The sequence below is a fragment of the Megalobrama amblycephala genome, linkage group LG2 (genome assembly GCF_018812025.1).
Source record: "Megalobrama amblycephala isolate DHTTF-2021 linkage group LG2, ASM1881202v1, whole genome shotgun sequence".
Lineage (NCBI taxonomy): Eukaryota > Metazoa > Chordata > Actinopteri > Cypriniformes > Xenocyprididae > Megalobrama > Megalobrama amblycephala.
In genome coordinates this window covers 39,697,282-39,717,692 of record NC_063045.1, presented here as the reverse complement: position 1 = coordinate 39,717,692, position 20,411 = coordinate 39,697,282, and the positions used below count along the sequence as shown (strand labels likewise).

Sequence of the window (20,411 nt, the reverse complement as noted above, 5' to 3'; positions counted from 1 at the left end):
TGGCAGAATTTTTTTCTTAAAGGGCTCATTTAAAAAACAAACAAACAAACAAACAAACAAAACTTATGTTTTTTGTGTAATAATAATAATAATAAACCAAAAAAATTGAATTAAATGTTATTTCTTTTTTATAAATAAATAAATAAATAAATAAATAAATAAATAAATAAAATAATATATTTTTATGTACCTTTACAATTTGAAAATAAACAATAGTCTTTTGGAATGGATTTTTTTTTTTTTTTTTTTTTTGTACAGTTAGTTTTCACAGTTCAATGAACTTCTTCACCTCAAAAGATCAAGGAAAATTTGACCCTTTAAAAGGTCATTCAAGGAATCTATGCAATTTTCCTAAGCAGCCGCAACTATTAAGCCACATTAATGAGATGAAAGTATTTCTCTTGAAGGAAACAGCTTCTAGATGGAGGGACTAGCAGCTGTGGGCAGCGGGGAGTACAGCTAATTCAGTATGCTTAGTGAAAACAATCGTATCACACCCAGACTGCTAGGATTACAGGGCAGATTGAGTCCACCTGCAGGGCTTCACTGCACAGTTAATAAAGTCACCGTTTTCAATTAAAAGCCTTTTAAACACTCTAAATCTAATCATGCTTGCAGGTAACAATACAAGTTAACTTGGTACGTTAAGTTAAGAATAAAAAGAGGAGATTATTTTAAACGGATTTCACAATATCTAATTGTTCGGTCTGTCATTTGAATAGCTACAGAACGAAAGGGTAGACTTATGCAATATTAAACAGTCTTCTTTTGCCATTAAGACAGCTTAATAGTGTTGTTCATTGTTAAGACATATGATGGTACTTGAACTGCATTTTAAAAACACAATTTGCAACCTTGTTGTGGAAACTAAATGTAATATGCAGTAGTATGTATATATATAGAGAATATATATATATAAAGCTATATATATATGTATGTACTGCATGTGTGAGAGTATATATATATATATATATATATATATATATATATATATATATATATATATATATATATATATATATATATATATATATATACACACACAGACTCTGCTTCATGTTGTGCCTCCTTTTTAACAATGTCACTCTTCTCTTGACCATTTTAGCAAACCACAACCTCTGTATATTCACATTTATCCATGTGTCTTCATCACTCTCACACATGCTATGCAATCAACAGGTTATGTAAGAGGTTTGTTGAATTTGCAAGAGGAACCAAGCAGCTTGCGTACGACATTCAGGACTAAGGCGCCACTAATGTGCCGTGTCCAGAGGCCCTCAACCTTGAATATCTGCCAGGGTTCATAGTAGCCCATGCCGGGGCGTAAACAGAGAAATGTACCCTGGCATTTTCCCCAGTACACTCTAATCAGAGGCCAAATTGGGAATGCTAATGCAATTAATGTTTCCCAGTCAACACAACGCCCCCCCCCCCCCCCCTCCGAATTCTGCAGCCCCCTTCCCTTAATAAACGAGTGTGCTTGCTATCAAAAGCAGTGGCACTAATAATGCAGACATGCCATAAAAAGCCAAGGGGATGGAGGGAAATTGGGTAAATAACTCTGCCCCAGAGCGCTAACACGATTTGCAATGCACACGCTAAGAAGAGGTCCGTCTGTGATGGTTTTCCAAGTGAAGGAGGCTGGCCACTCTGATGGCATGATTTATTTATTCATTTCCCTTTCTCGTTTAATGGAAATATAAAAGCCTGCATTGATTAGAGTTTAAGGATCAGCAGTTAATAGATTAAAAGCTTGCGTTGTGGCCAGAGAAGAGCTCCAGCATTTTTCTGGGTTGCTCTTTGCTTGGAGGTATTCGAGGGTTGTTATTTAGGGTACTGTATTTCCTGGTCGTCCTGTTTTTGCACTGTGCCTAGAGGTACGGGTTACCCTTGTGCCCTGACCTTGGACCACTTTTACTGGTTTAAATCTTTATCTACAGGTGCAAAAGTGATAGAGGTGGTCAGTAAATGGAGCTCGAAAGTTCAGAAACCCGAGTTACCTTCAAGGCAATGGCAAAAGCGTCAACTCATTGACCTTTCAATGAAATGCAGACGCTCTTCTGGCCTTCAGCCAGTGTTTATATGACAAGAGTCAAGATGTCTCTTTAAATAGAGTTTGGGATGGAGGAACTGGATTTTTTTAATAATATCCCATGAAAATCTCCTCATTGTCACTGAACAGGAAGGGATCCATTGAGGAGAGGACCAAGGTTAAGTTAAGCTACATTTACATAAATTCTGATACATTTGGAAATGGTGTTTATGTTTCAAAATGCTCTCTCTCCACACTAGCAAGTTTCTCATCAAGACTTAAAAATCATCTTGCTGTGCATACATAGCATGTAATAAGTGCTCACTGAGATGATACCAAGAGATCATTTGAATACATTTCTCTCAATATTCTTCTGTTATGATAATTTTATTACTAAAATATCTCACCACTTACTGGTATGTCCAGGTCACAGTCAATCGCCATTCCATATGGTCTAAAACGCAATTGCCCTCAAGTTTTGCTGCAGGACGGCAATTGTGAGTACATTATCTGTCATCTTGAATCATGAATGTGATATGAATAACATGTATCTTTAGCGACACTGTGAAAGTGAATAGCATGCAGTAGGCACACAACCAGTAAAAACATAGATATGTATGGGTACATTATGCGTCACATGACCAAACATGCACCAGCGTTTTCAAATACCTTTCATTTCACAGTCCATACAACAAAGTGAAAAGGGCATTTTGAAATCTCTCCACTTGGGGGAGCGTTTTAAAAAAGCTCAGTTTTCATTTCAAAAACGCAGTCTCAGTGTGGATGGAAGGCCAAAACGTAGAGAAAAATATGTGTTTTTTTTAAATGTATCTGGATTTGTTTATACGCATAGCCTCACATGCTTGAGTTTACCTGGGTTAGTTATGATTCAGATAGTGAATAGTCTAATAGATGATGTTTTGTGGACAGGGTTAAAAGGCAGAATAATAGATTTTAAGTAGCCAAGGGATTCATTAGTTTAAAGCGGAGACAAATTTGGAAGACTGCTTTTGGGGGAGGAGCATCGGGGTGAGGTGAAGTCAGTACATTTGAATGTTCATACTTGCAGGGATAGCTTGAACTGAGGTTGACTTGGAGCCCCAAATGTGTCAATGAACAAATGTATAGATAGATTCACAATCCCTACACTTGTTCAGCCTACCTACAGACATGAGTCGAGACATGGGGTATTCATACAACATGCAGATGCATCCATCTATAGCATATAATGTATAATTTCCATACCCAGGTAGAAACAATAGATTTAAATCAGAGTAGCAAGGTGCAAAGACACATTTATAATTAAAATAACCTGTATGTACTTTGTTCTTAACTCAAAACCATTATTTTTTTTATGTTTTTGTTACCATATCAAGCTAAGCACTCAATCCAAAAATTGTATTGTATAATTTCAGGCTTAGATATATATACGGGCAATTTTTTTAATGCAACTGGGTGTGACATCATCCTGACATTTGCATATTATGTCCCTATTGGTCTTTTTTTTTTTTTTTACATGTCAATTGTGATGGTGTCATTGGGATGTAATTCTACTACACAGCCAACAGGAAACAAGGCATCATTTCATTTTCATTCATAAACCTAATTTTACCTAAAACTCTACATTTTAAGACCAAAGTATACTTCAGTTTTGGTGCAAATGTTTCGGGTATGCGTACAACCAAATGCATAGCCTTTAAATGTATGTCATTTGATAGCATGTGGTCAACAGATGCGCACTGAAAAGTTTCATCTTTTTCCAGAGCCTGCATTATTTCTCTCCTGAAGTTATGATTGGTAAAATTTAATGTATGTGTGTATTTATTTATTTATTTATTTTTTTCGGTCTCTTCGGTTACGTATGAAAAAGTAAAACAATATTCGAGTCAGCGTCGCCACCTTGTGGACCAACTAATTAGTGCAAAAAACACATTTCAAGGCGTATGTGCGAGCGGAAACCACATATTACTATGCTGATGATAAAATATGCGTTGCATGCACATTACACATACCTTTGGGTGGAAACCAAAATATACTTTGGGCATTACTGCCTTGCAAAATGATACTATTTATTTCAGGAAATGCAAATCTAATCCAGTCTCTGAATAAAAGTTATATAAATAATAATTTCTCCTTAAAGACCCACGTGGAAGTCAAAACAAGACATCTTGCATTTAAACGCATTTTAATGAATACTAATACAGCTCATGGATTTGTCGCCATCCACATTCTCAATATCAAATGGTGGAAACATCACATTAGTTAGCTCAGTGAAGGGCTAAATTGGAAGAGTCAAGAAAATAACATAGCTGCTCATCTTGAAAATTCTTATTTACTGCATAAAAGACAGGGTTCAAAATCCCAGGCAAATGAAATTGATAAATCAATCAAATCGTAATTGAATAAGCAACGAACTACCAATGCATCACAGCCATTTTAACAATTCAGTTCATAAAGATTACAGACTATTTCATCTCAGTGTGGTCCTGGCTCTACAAATGACGGCACCAGCAAAGAGTGGGAAGCATTTTCTTGGCGGATTCCTTAAGCACCAGCTTCTAATTTGTAGAATTTGTGTATGTTGGGGAAGAAAGCATCGGCAGCCCCCGTTGTCTGTGATCACCCTGCGTTCTGACATCTGTTTAAGGATGTTTATCCAAGGGGTAAGTATGTTAAGGGAAATATTATGCTGGTGTTATTTTACTTTTCTTCTGTTTGAATCATAAACACTGCTCAGGGGCAGGACGGAGAGATTAGAGCGAAGAACGCGAGCATGGGGTCTCGAATCACACCCTGCAAGAGGAATCCCTACTGTGGTTCCAAACCTAAATATGTTCTGCTTCTCCAAGACCCTAATCTGCCAATAGGAGAGTATTAGTTCAATTAAGCCTAATGTAGCATGTGCATCTCACTTTAGCTCTTTTATTGAGCCTGCAACGTTTTATTTACATCCACACGAGATCCCGGACAAGCGCGTGTTGCTCTTTTACTGTGTTTGTGTGAATGGAGTCAAACTAAAACCAGGTGCCAAGCTACAGGCTCCTCAGATGACAGCGAGAGCCCTTTTAGTGAAGGCTTTACGAACTGAAATGCTGCACAGAGAAAGCAGAGACCCTCGTGTAAAAAGAAAAGTAGGTGTCCGGCAGCCATTCAGTCACCGCTTTCAATAAGGCATGAAACAGGGCGTCATTAAGGCAGTGTCAACCCTGCCAGAGTTAAGCTGACCCCCCTTTGAGCTAATGTGAGGAGGGCAGAGTCTTTAAAACCAAAGAGAAAGAGGTTTACCCCCGCAGCATGTCCCTGTGTTACAGATAAAGAGCTTTAGCCCACCAATAAATGGATGTCGCTTCCCAATAAGTCAAAACGAGCAGTAGATGTGCAGAATAAGGGTGAATCTCATGGAACCTGTCAAGAATGTGTCCAGATCATATTTCAATGCGAGTAATAAGTAATTAGATTTTGCTAAATGATAATGTATCTTTTTGCATTGCGGCATTATTTCCATAAAAGTTTGGAAAAAAAAAAACAACAAAAAAAAAATCACTCATTACCATATTGTGAAAGAAATTACATTAAAACGTACAATTTGAATCATTTTATGATATTTTCTATTTTTGTTTGTTTTATATATTGGTTAAAAAAATTGTTGATGTTTTTTGTACTTTAATTTCTATAATAAAATTGCATATTTTTTTGTATAAATGTATGTGTATGTGTATGAAGATAGGTCGACAAAATATTGCCACACATGACAATTTAAATTGTCAAGATGCAATAATCATAAAAATAAAATGCTACTATTTTTTTGTAAAAAATGCAAACAAATAATACAAATAATAATTTAAAAAACGGTTCTTCATGCAAAATATTTATATTTATTTTTTTTAAATGTTACCCAGACAAGTTTCCATGAGATTTACCCATAATGAAAGTCCAAAAGACAGATGAAGAAAGTAAACCAAGGGAAACCAGCGAGATACAACCCCAGCCAAAGAACAAAAAGCGGCAGGCGAAGGAGGAGGAGATGTGGAGATTTCCGCTAAAACTAATCAATCAGGTCCTGATAATGGCTTCCATGCAGGAGTGTTGACACTGGGTCAGCTCTTCCCTTGACCCACGCCTTCAGGGCAGCGGCTGCAGAAAAGGCACAGATAACAGAAGCCGGGGCTAATTGTCTGCCTAGTGTCAGGGCTTTTCAAAGCCTCTCCACTTTCACTCGGTCGCCCGTCTTTCTCTCCTATTCCTCCGTACCCTGATCCTCACCCCCGTCTCCCTCTCTGGCCACTTTGTTTGCCTCCTCTTCCCGGAGTGAGGCTGCATGAATCACATTTCTCGTATGGTGCGCGGCTGTCTAACACGCTCGCATCCTTCTAACACGTGCAGAGAGCCGGGGACGCTGCGGCTATATGAACACTGTGACACCAGGTTCAACCTCAAGCAAACAGGAAATAATCCATTAGGTGACATTTGCCAATCATTTGTTGATCTCAACAGCCTCTACAAGCTCCAAAATAGCTAACAAAACAATCTGTCCATCTGTGCATGTCTTTCTTGTCCTTCAAAGCACAAAATCAAATTGCATCGCATGTAACAAAATACGCCCATTAAAAAATGACTGACAGTTTATAAAGAAGAGATACAATCAAGGTACTTACTTAAAAGCGTTTGCTTCTGTCTCTAGCCTTATCTTCCTCTGCTCCTTAATGTCTGTGTCTTGTCCTCTATAGCTGCACACAGATGTGAAAGTGTGTGTGTGTGTGTGTTTATATATATCAGAGAAGCTCCAGTACAGAAAGTTGCTGTTCTGTAGGCAAAGGCGTGTAGTGTGTGTGTATGTGTGCGTGTCTTGAGCAAAGGCTCATACTGCACTGGCTGAAGGGAAACCAAAGCACTTTTAAACTCGCACTGGCTCCCCATGTGACCAGCTCACAGCAGCCAGTGAGGAATATATTAGTGTGGCTTCCTCTGTCCACATGCACCCCCTAGCCACTGTTGCAGGAAGTGTGCGCTGCCAGAGAGACACACGCGCACAATGACATATGCTTGCAATACCCAGGGCACTATTAACAAAAACACAAATGCAACCACCCAAAGGGAATTTCTATTGCTCAGAGGTTGCTCTTTCATATCTCAGGAGACTTAAAGGCATGCCTTATTTAATTGTCCCTTTTTTTCTCAACTGTTTTCACCTAAAACTTCTTAAGGGAGATTAAAAAAAAAGACAAAAATGAGACATTTGGAACAATTTGATTAAAAATAGACTGTGCAGACTGAGCTCAGTTGTTGAAATTGAAACTCTAACATCTCCACATATGAGAGTCTTTTTTCACAAGAGGAAAATCACCAAAAGTCTCAATTTGCTCTCTCCTTAAACACATCATTGTCTAGGAGAAACTATTAAGATACAAAAGAGATCTCATTAGCCATATTTCCTCCCTTGCATTTACTAGAATCATTTTGGCATAGGTTTGTGGCTATGGCATTTTAAAATGCACAATACCTCAACTGTCCTGATTGATGCATCCTATCTGGGTTGTTTAAGATAAATTGCTTGTTGTATACATATAAAAGCACCTGCCTAAGGAATAAATGTAAATGATTAAAAAGATAATGTTTTAAAATGTTTGGAAAGATCTCCTTTGGCCATTTGATGTTTTTTGTCTACAGACTAAAAAGCAAAGGGTCCTTGAGATGAAACAAATAACTAAAAACAAACAACAAACACCAAATATAACAAACAACGCACCCTAAACACAATTTAAAAAACTGTACACCAAACACAACAAACAGTGCATACTAAACATTAACAGCATACAGAACACCAAACTTAAAAAACAAACCTCAAATTCAACATAATAAATATTGCACATGAAACAAAACCATCAACATAAACCAAATATAAACAACTATACCAGACATAACAAACAGACCACCCAAACACCCAATAAGTTAACAATATACAACAAAAATGAATGAATGAATGAATGAATGAATGAATGAATGAATCTTTCCACCAATCACAATCATCAGGCTCTGAACCTTTTACCTCACTTCATTTTTCTGTCTCTCTTTTTCTTCCTCGCTCTGTTTTTTTTTTTTTTTTATTATTATTCCGTTAAACCACATCTGAACTACAGCTCATCACCAGTTTATACTCCCATCCTCCTCCTCCTCCTCTCTCTCTCTCTCTCTCTCTCTCTCTCTCCTGGGCTCTTGCTTCTATGCAAATGTGCCTCCTGAAACAATGGTGAGAATCTTAGCCAGATAAACACACGGCGTGCATTTACAAATCAATACTCAGAGCTCAGCAGGGCTGTGCATTAAACATGAGCTGCTCCACAGAAAAGCAAAGTCACTACTAGCCCTCCTATCAGTCTGCTCACCATTCAGCCAGTGGGGGAGACTACCCACGATGCAATGCAGGATCATACGTCACAATATAAAGTTAGAAGATGAGCTGTAATCTACAGTGATACTGTTAAATGGTTACAGAAATGACTGCCATTTTAGTTCAGAGGCCAAACCGGTTTTGCATTCAGCAGCTCAAATACTGAAATACCATAATAAGATAGAAATTGGGGTCAGTTACTTTATAATTAATGTCAATAATAAGTAATTAATGAACATTATATAATGCAGTTCATATATTCATATATAGATATGAAAAGTTTTATGAGAACTATTTGAATGTAAATGTATTTGGGATTTTTTTTTATGTAACTAGTGTTGTGGGTGGTTGTCAGATCATTGCTATGTGGTTGCTAAGATATTCTGATTGCTATTAAAAATAAGTTGCTATAATATTGCTATTCAGGAGCCCATCCCTGGGCTAGGACTTTGTTTCAGTCCTTAAAGGATAGTTCACTCAAAAACGAAAATTTACTCCTTCTCAAGTAGTTCCAAACCTGCATAAATTTCTTTGCTCGGCTTTACACAAAGGAAGATATTTGGAAGAATGTTTGAAACCAAGCAGATCTCACCCCCCACTGACTACCATAGTAGGAAAAAAAATACTATGGCAGTCAATGGGGGGCGAGATCTGCTTGGTTACAAACATTCTCCCAAATGTCTTCCTTTGTGTTCAGCAGAACAAAGAAATTTAGGCAGGTTTGGAACAACATGAGGGGGAGTAAATGATGACAGAATTTTCATTTGTAGGTAAACTATCCCTTTAATGGTAAGTATGAAGCTTGCCTTAGCACACAACAAAAGTATGTTTATTTTTACCGCACGGATGGACCAGGATGGATGGATGGATGGACCAGAGACAGTGGTTTAATTATCAATTTATTATAAAGTGTTACTATTATACCTTCTACTTACAAAGTTAAGGGCATTCTTGTGATTAGTTGTAAATCCTTGTTGTGTGTTAATGTTGTGAGTTCTGAAAGCAGCCTGTGCCAAAGCTGCACCGCATCTGGTCAATTGAGTACAAGTGATTCATGCACTTGTTGTTCGTTCACCCAGCCTCAGATCTCTACTTTCAGAATATGCTAATTATACCAAGTTTGGTGAGAAATGACAAAAGAGTGAGACGCATAATAATCGTAATAATTCATTTTTTTGTTCAGTTGATAATAGATGTTGGCAAAATTCCCTGGAGGTAATTAAACTGCTTGCAAGGCAGCACTGAATAGATATTTCTCAAATATTCAGCTTAGGGTTTGTTCTAAACCTCTAACCCTAAGTATTAAAACTCCATTCAAACTTTGTTGTGTAGATAATTCCAGCCTTTTCTCATTGACTTACATTGATTGAATGTTTGTCATTTAAAATGTAACCAACAGCAATGAAACCATTGTTATATTTGACTGCCTTTCAAATGTACTTTCTTGCAACTTGTTTTAAAAGCTACTCTTATAAAGCCTCCCAGTGGAATGCTGAGCAGGAAGTCACTGGACGTGAATGTTCTCATCTTCCCCACCGTGTGTCTGAGTGCTCGTTTGATTAGAGCTATTTTTATGCATGTCTCATCATAGCATATTGTATTTACGATATGAAAATTCTAATATGAGTGAGGAATCCTGTAGAGACTCGCCTCAAGTTCATGGACACTGAAATGACTGAAAACTGTTTGAGGCTGTTTGTTACTCAGAAGAACTTCTGAGAGGAGGAAGATCACAGGCAGACATGTTCCCTGAGGCTGATTTCAGACGCCCAGAATGGTCAGAGAATATGGGGATGTGCTTTTATGTAACAGACAACTACTGTTAAAAAAAACATAAAATTCAAAATTAAAACAGGCCCAAATCACTGCCTAATTAATGCTGGTAGTCTCACAGTAGATAGATAGATAAATAATTAAATCAATAATTTTTTTGCACAAAAGGTGGCGGGCAAGTGACACAACAAAGTTAAATGCTTTTGCTTACCTGGATTTTCAAAGGACATTTTCATTAAAAATATCTAAATTTGTGTTTTGAAGATTATCCAAAGTCTTATCGGTTTGGAACGACATGAGGGTGAGGTTTACTTTTGGGTGAACTGTCTCTTTAAGTGTAACTGATGTAACTTAAGTTTCCAAAAGCATTTTGGGGCCGGTTTTGTGGTATGGCTAGGTTTTAAGTCAGCAGGAAATGGAAATTCACCATATCTATTATCTAAATGGATGTTATACATGTTGTGAGCAATTTATTTGTGCATATGTTTTTTTTTTTTTTTTGTTGTTGTTGTTGTTGTTGTTTTTTTCCAGAATGGCATTATAGCATGTTAAATTTGTCGCTTTTTGAGGGTGAGCAAAAACGCTCCATTTCCTTTAAATACAAATGAGATACTGCTCTCAAGAAGAGGGCGGAGTTTCAAGAGCTCATGTTAGCAGATCCAATTATCGTTAACTCATGCAGACTCACTGAAAATGTCAGAAACTGTTCAGCCTTTTATGTTCAAACCAGACTCGGACATAATGATGGAGAGACTGAAGAAGAAGTGACAACATGTAGAATGCAACAGGACGTTTCCGAATGGTTAGCTGATGAATATAAGTAGCTAATGTGGAGTTAACTATCTAAAGAGTCATTCATTGGCATATTCTGTCATGATAATCTATAAATCGCTCATGTGGGAACTGTTGTAAGATGCCTACAGAGCTACAGAATATATGCTGCCTGAAGATAGAACAGGTGTAGTTTAGTTTAATTATGGTTAGAACTTGTCATGTTGTCATCTTGCTTTTATGACATACTATAATGCAATAACATGGCCTCATCCCCTTTGTTGCGTGTTCTCGGGGGCAGTGTTTATGTAAATTTTGGGGTTAGTGATGTCACCAACCCAGAAATAAGCTCGTTGTAGTCCTTAAACAGAAAATTCTTTAAAATAAAATATCTCACTTTGCTTTGAACTTTGAGCGTCGTCACTTTGCAGATGTTAACTAAAGTTAAAAAAAGTGAAATCATAATCAACCACTCCTTTAATAATAAAGTGGGTCCAATTTTGCCAATGCCATGTCATGTGATTTTTAATTCTTGTGATTTAAAACAGAAGCATTGTCATTGACATTTATTTTCTTCTAAACCAGTGGTCTCAAACTGCCACCCCGCGGGCCATTTACGGCCCGCCCACCCCCTCTACCCGGCCGCAACTGATCTCAAAAATAAAACATAATCTGGCCCGCTAAATTATTGTTATTATTATTATTATTATTCTCTAGTTGCTACTTGTCTGACATGCAAAGAAAAAGTCGCCGTTCTAAGGGGCATTCACATATCGCGTCACATAAGCGGCCGCGCCGCACTCTTCTTTCCAATGCGCTTTTGCTCCAGTGGCGTCTGTCGTTGCTATGGAACCATGAGCCGCGTTCTCAATCGCTTCTATTATGAGAGCGCTTGCCTAAATTACAGTAAAAGCACTCGACTTTAAGTCACAAGCGCCGATTTAAACCACCGAAACGCGTCCGATGCAGCCATTAAACGTTACCGATGCTCAAACGGCATCTTGGACAAATGTGTCTCAGCTGTGTGAGCACAAGCGCTGCAGGTGTCTGTCAAGAAACAGAAGAGTGTACAAATGCATTCAGGGATTGTATTTGTTCAGTACAGTGTTGTTCAGTGCAAGATTTTAATGTTATTTAAGCTAACATAAAGTAAGGGAAAATACTTTCACTAGATGTTAAAAACTAATAATGTATGTAACAATGAAAGATTTTTATTTTTTGGCAAAATAAAGTTGATATATATAGCTCCAGATTTTTTTTTTTTATTTCTGACCCCTCCACGCCACAAGTGTTGCTGGTTTTGTTTCTAAATTACTGATTTTTTATTCCATGCATCTTGTTGGATGTGAGAAGTCGCACCAGACTATTTCAATTAATAGTATTATATTAGTAATATTATATTAGTTTATTAGTAGTATTATATTAGTAATAGTGTTATATAATTATATTACACTCTGTAACAATGAGAGAGACACTGCTGTTCACATTTAGTATGGTAAATAAGATATTTATAGTATAGGTATAAAAATATTTTAGTAGGCCTAATGAAATTTGAAGTAAATGAGAAATAATGCAAAGGAAAGTAAATTTTCTGAAATGTTGCGCTTTCTTGCGCTTGAAGGTTAATATGGCCCTCCTATGAGGTGTCAATCACAGAAACGGCCCCCTGCCAATTTGAGTTTGAGACCCCTGCTCTAAACCAACACAACCAACACTGAATGAACTATGACACTTCACGAAAGAACGTCACAACTAAACTTTCTGATGAAACTGTCATTTTGACAGCAGTCACTTTTATAGTATGCGTTGTCTGTCAAACCTTGTGTCTATGTCAAGGTGAATGCTTTGAACTTTTCCATAAAGAAGCTTGTGTAATTGCATAGGGCACATCACACTTCATTTCTGTTCATGTTGTCGGCTTGTTATGACAAGAACATCATTCAGCAAACACACTTGGCCATTATCCACAACTTTCATAGGGTGCACCTTAATATGCTCAAACCCTCACTGGTGTTGCAGCAGTGTTGCATCATCAAAAATCTTTGCCACAAGAGAAAACAATATTTTTTTTTGTATGTAGTTCAGGAACTCTGAAAACTGGCATGTTAAGAGAACATCCACTGAGAGTTTGTCTGGTTTGTCAGGGATCCCAAAGTCAGTCATACATTTTGACTATAAACAGTTATTGATGCATGGCACCCCATTTCAGAGTTTCATCCTCAGCATCCTGCTCTGCATGTTTAGTGATCTACTGATGCCTGAGATTGTGTTCCTCGAGAAACGGCAGGATACAGGATATTGCAAAGCAGATCATCTGCGCAAGTCAACAAGGCGACAGAGACCACAAAATTTATCTGACCCAATTCTACACAGAATATTCTGCTTTAAAGCACTATGGAAGAGGTCAAACATCTCATACCGTTAGATATTCTCAGCATTATAAGCAACAGCGGAGACAGAAACAAGAGGAGACAATAATACTGTATAATCCACCAACAAAAATTACAAGCTTTTAAATCAATACCATTACACATACAAATTATCACGGTTTTGCTGTGACAGAAATGTTATAGTTTCTTTTTTACATGGCTCTCTGGAATACTTAAAGGTGCCATCGAATGAAAAATTTAATTTATCTTGGCATAGTTAAATAACAAGAGTTCAGTACATGGAAATGACATACAGCGAGTCTCAAACACCATTGTTTCCTCCTTCTTATATAAATCTCATTTGTTTAAAAGACCTCTGGAAAACAGGCGAATCTCAACATAACACCGACTGTTCCGTAACAATATTCCCAATATTTGCATATGCCAGCTCATGTTCAAGGCATTAGACAAGGGCAAAACGTCTGGATGTGCACAGCTGAATCATCAGACTAGGTAAGCAAGCAAGAACAATAGCGAAAAATGGCAGATGGAGCAATAATAACTGACATGATCCATGATAACATGATATTTTTAGTGATATTTATAAATTGTCTTTCTAAATGTTTCGTTAGCACGTTGCTAATGTACTGTTAAACGTGGTTAAAGTTACCATCGTTTATTGTATTCACGGAGACAAGAGAGTCGTCGCTATTTTCATTTTTAAACACTTGCAGTCTGTATAATGCATAAACACAACTTCATTCTTTATAAATCTCTCCAACAGTGTAGCATTAGCCCGTTAGCCACGGAGCACAGCCTTAAACTCATTCAGAATCAAATGCAAACATCCAAATAAATACTATACTCACAGGAATCGATGTATGCATGATGAACACTTTGTAAAGATCCATTTTGAGGGTTATATTAGCTGTGTGAACTTTGTGTTTGCTGTTTAAGGCAGTTAAGAGCTCGCAGGGGCGGGGGAGCGGGAGATTTAAAGGGGCTCAAAATAGGCAGTTAAAAAAATTAACTTAAAAAAATCTATGGGGTATTTTGAGCTGAAACTTCACAGACACGTTCAGGGGACACCTTAGACTTATATTACATCTTTTGAAAAGGCGTTCTAGGGAACCTTTAACCCTGATTGGTCAATAGTGAGATTTCCACTCATCTGGTTAATTGAAACCGGTGCAACTTTTGTGTCTTTGATACCACACCGCTGACACACTCACATCTCACGTTTCATACAAATGCAAATTTTTTGTTTGTTTGTTTTTGTTTCGGTTACCATTGTCTTAAAAATAAAGAGACATTTGTCAAAGTGTTTTCTTTTATGTTCCACAGAAGATAATCAACGCAACATTTTGTGTCAGACTCCTGCTCACCCTTTAAGGATTTAATTTGCGATAATGAACTGTCTGACTGTCCATTATTATCCCTTACACAATAGGTGGACTCTAATTGACGTTTTATTACAAATTTGACTATCAAGGGTGGCTTTGCTGGGCTGTGATGCAAACTAAACACAAATGTATTGGATAAATGTACACATATGACGTGAACCTCCACTGGTTACCTTCAGTCCCTTGACTTCCCCTCTAATGCCACTGAGTTGTGTGGATTTGCCTCAGGTCTTCCAGTCTCCAGCTCCATCCAAGTGGATCCCCTGGCTCCACCTCCAGCCATCGATCCTGTCACTCCACCATGGCCCGTCGACCTGTCGGCTCCGCCTTGGCTCCTCTCTCCCTCGGCTTCAACTGGGACTATCATCCTTACAGCTCCACTGTGCTCACCAAGCTCTGTTTTTGACAGACTTCACCCTGCATGCACCACGGATCTATGGGCCTTCAGCTACGCTTCATCCTTCATCCCCTCCGGCTTCACCTTGGTCCTCAGTCCCACCGGCTCCGCATCAGTCCTCTGGCACCCTGGCTCCACCTCGGACTCTCGTCACTGTGGCTCCACCTTGGCCTCTATCTGCTCTCTGGGTCCCCGCCTGCCTCCTTCTGGACCTGGCTCCTCCCTGGCTCCTCCCACCATCATCGCCAGCCTGGTCTCTCCTTCTGTTATCTCCCCTGGTCTCCTGCTCTCGGCCTACTCTGTGTCCTCCTCCAGAGCCCTGTCCCTCCTATACATACTGTAAAATATAGTCAGTTTTGGTTTTATTTTACTGTGTTCCATTTCTGTTTTACCTGCCTGAGTTCCTAGTTAGATTCCTTGGTTAATAATCGGCTCTACACCTGTTCTGTTTTACCTCGATTACCCTGTCTGTGTATTTAAGCCTTTAGTTTCTTCAGTTTATTGTTCGGTATCATGTGGTTGAGTTTAAGTTATCTCCTGCGAGCTCATGAGTGTTTCTGTTCTGGATTTATTAAAGACTGTTTCTACTCCTGCATTGTGTGCTTCTCTACAGCCACACAGTGACAGATGCAAAGACATTTACACTGTTACAAAATTATACTTCAAATAAACGCTGTTCTTTTGAGTTTTCTATTTATCAAAGAATCTTGAAAAAATGTATCATGGTTTCCATAAAAATATGAAGCAGCACAACTGTTTTCAACATTGATAATATTCAGAAATGTTCCTTAAGCAGCAAATCAGCGTATTAGAGTGATTTCTGAAGGATCATGTGACACTGAAGACTGGAGTATTGATACTGAAAATTCAGCTTTGCCTCACTGTAATAAATTACATTTTATATTCATATCTTACATTCATCTAATCTTATATTCATAACATATATTTTAAATTGTAATAATTCACAATATTACTGTTTTTACTGTATTTTCGGTCAAATAAATGGTGAGCATAAGACACTTCTTTCAGAAACATTGAAGAATCTTATAAGAAACAGAGTTGAAGAACCCTGGACTATATTGTGTTTTATTAAAAGCCAAAGAAAAAAAGAAAAAAAAAAAAAAAAAAAAAAAAGATTTGCAGGCTGGATACAACATAACATTTGAGAGGTTGAAAGGTTGCGAGGTTAAAGAAACTGTCTACGTCAGTTTGAGACTTCTAGTTTAGTTGCTATGCTAGATATCGGAAAGACTGACTAGTCTTTGAATAATGAAGAAAACACCAAAACTCATTCCCAAGCCTTGAATCTGACAGTATGATATTCACGTATATTAAGATTGATGGGTAATCTCAGCACTGGTATGGGTAACACTGCATTCATTTTCAGGGAAAAACAGCTTTATCTAAATAAAGGGATGTTTTGTGACCTTGGATCAAGATCAAAACTTAGATACAACACTATCTACAAAATGAGGCAGTTCATCTTACTTTGAGGATTGTTTTCCAGACAAAGATTAAACGAGAACTCTGAGCAAAAATGTGTTCAATGGATAGTCACCGATGGCAGGGCATAATTTAGTCACGGATTAGGTATCATCCATGGACAGGACTTTATCCAACTTTCCCTTTATATGAGCCATATTATGACCGAAGGCTAGAACAGACTTGCCTGGATATGGCTGGGCACGCATCCACTTCACCTTGATTCCCTGCACCATCTGGTGATGGCTCAATAACGTCTGGCTATGAATTGAGTGATCATTACAAATTCCAATCTAGTTAAACAGAGCGAGATACTGAAGCTGTGTTTACAGGAAGAATATTATCACCATACCATATAAATACCTTTCATGTGTATCAAAACCATCCGAAATGCCTTAGGATTTTTCCAGTTTGCACTTAATAATTTTCTTCATAAACCACATGTCCATCTGTGCCACCTGAAAGTTTTAATGAGAATAGACAACTAGCCTTGTACATTTTTTTTGAAAAAAATATGCTAATGACTGTGGCATTGCTATGCAGTTGCTAGGCTGTTCTGAGTGGATTTCAGCACATTGCTAAGCTGTTACTAGGGTGTTCTGGGTGGCTGCTTATTGGCCCAATCCAAGAGCACACAAGTCTCACAAAGTCTCTATGATATTCTGGTCCATCATATGGCTCAGGTCATCAATGTTTTGCAAATTTTATCATCCAGAATCATATGCCAAGTAGCTAAGAAATATAATACCAAATCTCTTTGCATCAAGTCGGATGATTTTAGGTGTAATTCATTCAAATACATACTGAAGTTTAAAACTTCATGCTTGTTCACTAGAAATAATGTTCATCACAAATTTGCATATATGATTTGTCTGCTCAGATCAATGCAAAAAAAATAAAAAAAATATATATAGTTTTGTGTTTTCACAAAAATACAAATTCTTTCATCATTGATAAGCACCAAATCAGCATATTAGAATGATTTCTGCAGGATTATGTGACACTCAAGACTGCAATAATGACTGCTGAAAATTCAGCTTTGCCATCACTGGATAAACATTTGAAACTGGGTTGAACTAGGTTAAACTGGGTTGGGTTGCTATAAATGATTTTATAGTAATATTTTAGGTGAAGTTAATAAACGTAATTTCGGGAGGAGTACGCCCATCTAATCTTCCAATTAATACCAAGGTATAAAACCAGCATCTTACCTCTTCCTGTTGTTATAGTTCTTTCGACATCCCTCCTCCTCCCCTTCTCCTCCTTTTTGAACAATTTTGCCTGTTATGGGGGGGCAATCGGGCAGAATATCCTCTCCGAGCCCCTCTATAGCAGACAGCAAGCCAAATCTGTTTACCACTTACGCTAAGATTACAGTATATGGGCACACAAACTCGTGAAATGTTTTAAAATCACAGGTGCATGCTAAAAGACTATTTGCTTACCTATATGAATGTCTCACCAACTACAAATCAGGTTACAATGCTTTGTCACTCTCGAAAGCAGCAACAGGGAATGTAGGAACCATATTCATATGTGCTTGAACACACACACAAAAATATTAATAAAATCATAGGTGTAATAAATATTTGACATTTGAAAGCATCTTTACCTTTCAGCACTATTATAAAAGGCAAATCATTGGAGAAATCTCACATCCAAACATGCCAAAAAGCTTCTCTTGGCATCCAAGTGCTCTGTATGTGACAGACGCTGCTCTTGTTCATTTCAAGGAGAGCTGAGAAACAACAACAATAAATAACAATAAAACCACACTCCTACAATGTCAGACAGAGACAATGATGTTTTACCCAGTGGAAATCACTCAAAATTATGTTTATGCACCATGTCCTTGGATGATGAGAGAGAAAGATTAATCTATGCAAATGTCTTCAGCAAATTTATTGACTTTCTGGCTACCAGGTAAGTGCATTTACAACGTGACAGTTTTGACTCCAAATGTTAACCTTTCAATTCTGATAAGGACAGTTCATACAAAGGAGAGCAAAATGACAGGATATGCTACTAGAAAGTCTTCTTTGTTCGAAGTATCAATAATCAGAACATAATAACTATTTTATTACACATCAACAACATTTCAAGATGCTGTACATTTATGAGATTAGATTCAATTCAATATAGTCAGCCTTTGTGTGAGCGCTCTACAGCTTTTTTTTTTTTTTTACATTCATACGGTATACAAGAGCCTGTGCTTGAAAATATTGTCAAGGTTAAGTTATGTTTTTAGAGACAACATGCACAAGCACAGCCTTGAGTGTCTTGATGCTTTTCTTAACCTCTTGCTACATAATAAAAATATAATGGACACAATTAGTCATTAATATGTTATTTTATTGAGCATATTCATTAAGCAGCTACAAGATTTATTCCATGACAGACTAAGTGTAATGTCTGGCCTCTATGGGCGAGTGATATACAGTAGATCTAGGTAAAAAGGAGTTTAACGGATTAAAATGTTATTGGGTAACAAACTCATTTCTTCACATGATGCATATGAGATGCAATAAAATGGTCAAAATTGAAGTGATGACTTTGAATAAACAAATAGTTTTTATTTTGCTTTCAAAAATATGATTACAATTTGTTGGTAAACTTCAGAACATTTAATCTCAAATATATATGTGTAATTTATGAGGAATATCTTAAATTTGCTTGTTGCCTAAAAGCAAAATTTTGCATTTACAGTGAAGATACAGCTCTTCAGCAAAATCATGTATTAGGATTAGATACTTTAGATTCATTAGATACTTAACCCATGTCTAAAGTTATACAGTCAGTTAAACAGTATCTTGTGAGAACTTAAACATACCTTCTGTATTAAGCTGAGTCCAGCCACTATGCAATAAAGCAGAATATCTTTTTGGTGTGGCTGACCTTTTGTGCAAAGGGTGAAGCTTTTGTTGAAATTCATCTCTTCAGAGCTCCTGCTTTAACTTTTTGCTGTGAGCTAGGTGTTGAACATAGATTTAATCAATGAAGATTTCAACCTTGAAATTGTTGAAAATGAAAACACAGTTATCCCTGAGCTTCTTGTTGAGTCAAAGCCTGCAAATCAGGAAGAAATGAAATAGTATGAAAGAGAAACCAGCATTTTCTGAGAGAAGAGGACCATTTGACCAAATTTAGAGGAGGTCTAAAAAGTGCCTAGATGAGGATTTTGAGAATATGAAGGAGACCATGAGAGATGATCAAATGCTGTACAAGAACAAGCTGAAATCAAGCTAGAGGTCTAGGGTTGCAAGGACAAAATGGATCAGACCTTTCAGGATTTTGCGATCTTGCGACAGCAAGAATTAATTTAAATTTAACCAATCCCCACATTATTTCTGGTTGAGGTTTCATACACGCGCATATACACACAAACACACACACACACGCACGCACGCACGCACACACACACACACACACACACACACACACACACACATTTTTTATACTGTACAAACCATTTTTTTTTTTTTTTATGGCCCTACACCAACCATACACCTAAACCTACCCATCACAGAAAACACGTTTTTACTTTCTCAAAAAAAACTCATTCTGTATGATTTATAAGCCTTTTGAAAAATGGGGACATGGGATAATGTCCTCATAAGTCACCCTCTACTTGTAATACCTATGTTATACCCATGTCATTATACAAATTTGCGTCCTGATGTCACAAAAACGCGCACACACACACACACACACACACACACACACACACACACACACACACACACACACACACACACACACACACACAGGTTTATTTTGCTACCTTAGTGATGACATT

General features: G+C 37.4%; 1 protein-coding gene across 5 annotated transcripts in view; it reads right to left on the bottom strand.

Moving 5' to 3' along the window:
* The window catches only part of cntfr (ciliary neurotrophic factor receptor), a 228,297-nt gene that overhangs the window by 189,877 nt on the left and 18,009 nt on the right, over nt 1-20,411 (bottom strand). The window contains exon 2 of one of the 5 annotated variants that reach the window (XM_048175330.1): nt 14,910-15,470. The exons of 3 other annotated variants lie outside the window; for them this stretch is intronic. The gene's annotated coding sequence lies outside the window, so the exon portion shown is untranslated. Of the gene's footprint in view, nt 1-6,687; nt 6,913-14,909; nt 15,471-20,411 lie in introns of those variants that run through there. One more of the 5 variants, XM_048175321.1, reaches the window with a different exon arrangement.